Source organism: Mauremys reevesii, linkage group 2, assembly GCF_016161935.1.
Source record: "Mauremys reevesii isolate NIE-2019 linkage group 2, ASM1616193v1, whole genome shotgun sequence".
Taxonomy (NCBI): Eukaryota; Metazoa; Chordata; order Testudines; family Geoemydidae; genus Mauremys; species Mauremys reevesii.
In genome coordinates this window covers 230,156,178-230,158,437 of record NC_052624.1, presented here as the reverse complement: position 1 = coordinate 230,158,437, position 2,260 = coordinate 230,156,178, and positions in this window count along the sequence as shown.

Here is a 2,260-nt window from a genome sequence, read left to right as displayed (position 1 = left end):
AGCAACTAGACACCCATGGCTGTGCCAGCCAGCTCCTGCTCATGGAGCTCAGGCTGCAGGGCCGCGTCATTGCTGTGTAGAGTTTTGGTTTCAGGTTGGAGCCTGAACTCTGGGACCCTCTCGTCTTGCAGGGTCCTAGAGCCTGGGCTCCAGCCTGAGCCTTGAAGTCTAACCAGCAATGAAACAGCCCTGCAGCCTGACCCCTGCAAGCCTGAGTCATCTGGCACAGGCCAGCTGCAAATTTTTCTTTGCTGTGTAGATATACCCATAAGGGCCAGGCACACACTGGCTGCGGTTCTTTTATGTCAGTACTTTCCCTTGTCTGTATGGCAGAGAAATGTTCTATTACATCAGACCACGTCAAGGCAGGTAGCATCTATGAAATCCTTTACCTCTTGTGCTGTTCTGTATAGGGATCACTTGGATCCTGACACTGAAATCCATATCCTTTTATACTTTCTCATTTTGTGTGCTTACTGCATTATTATTATGGCGCTGCTATTGGATGCTTGGGTTGTTTGTTGTTTTTAGTGTAATTCAGGTATAACAGAGCTTATGAAAACCCAGTTCTGCTACATTAGCAGAGTCCCCTATCTCAGTTACAGCAAAGGGCATATTGGTTTAAATATAAGCTCTGAAGTATAAGATGGGCGCAGGAGTTCTTGAGGTTGTTAGTTTTGAGATATATGCACTGAGGATCAATTCCCACAAACTCTCTGATTGCAAAATTCCCACTGGAGTCAAAGGGAGTCCCACATCCTGAGTGACGACCTGAAGACTTGATCCTCCATTTCCTATTGATGTTGCAAATTGAGGTTTCTTCAATCCATCATTGATTTTTCTTAAGCAAAATTGAAGCCTTTGTTTATATAACTCTAAATGACCTCCAGGGGAGCTGTTGGGTGCTGTTAAAAAGCCCACTTATTTAGGCAGCTAAGTATGGATTTAGGATATTTACTTCAGGTTCCTATTTTTAAAAATCTTGGCCGTGTGTGTGTGTTTCTTTTAGTCCTTTTCAACCCTCTTGAAACTAAAGAAGGGCCCAAACTAAAACCCGAGATCTGCTCCCTTACTACTTCTTAGGTGTATCCTGGATCCTGATCTGAGTTTTACCAGTGGCCTGTTTTATAACAGATGGAACCAATTACCCTTGATCAAAAAGATCCCAAACTTTGGAGTGTCCAAAATCCAGATTATGCAGCCACATAAAGTGAAATCCAAAGTCCTAACAGAATTCTTTTTCTCTCTTCAACACAGAGGGTGAAATCCAGTCTGGTGTAGAGGCTCAGCAAAAGGCGTATGCACTAGTTATGTCCTGCTGAAGCTGGGGGGTGCAGCAGCCTTGTGGTAGCCCTTTGCACCAGTATGAATTTCACCCACCGATTACCTGTGACTGGGAAGCTGCGATTCTTTCTTTTACTTTTTAAAGAAAAACAAAGAGAATTGAAACCTTTGTTTAAAAACCTCTTCCCAGCCCAGTAAGGATTTACATGGACTTTGCACACAAGTAATGGAGAAATATGGATCACATTTTGAGCCTACAAATCTTGACCGTGTCCCTTTTAGTCACAGAGCTAGAAAAATGTTGCTTGCTTGTTTCATTACTCTAGCCAAATAATATGTATATATTGATTTGCACTAATATTTCTATTTATTGTTGCACACTCATGGTTTTCATGGATAAAAATCTTGCAAGGAATATTTATAAAATGATTTAATTGTAAATGAAATATTTAGGTTCAGCATTAGGCAATCTAGTCAATAAATATTGTATATATGTGTAGGGGAAAGTGGATGAAAGTTTTGTTTGTTTTGGAATATTTTGCACATATTTTGCTACCAAAGATGCTGATAGCATAGAAAGGACACATTAAGAGCCTAAGTGCTGAATTGATGAAATTCCCTCCCATGCAGACAGCCAGCACGGAGCTCATACATTACTCAAATCATGCTGAAGTATAGTTGGGGGGTTTATATGGGACTTCACTTGCTGGCCCTCTACACAGAGGTGATTTTCACCCTTATAGAGAACTCCCATTCACAAAAATGGGAGTTTGGTGTGTGAAGAGCTTTTTGGTTCAGGCCCTTAATTAACTCAGGGTTCTATGAAATCATCAGCTACCTCAGCAATGAACCAAATGTGTCTGACTTACTAAGAATTAGCTAGAAGTGCTGTGAAATGCATACAGATAGTTTCCCGGGTAGGTAACGCTCACCATCGCACATATGTGAGGATTATTTATGGAACTGTGGGGCCTCA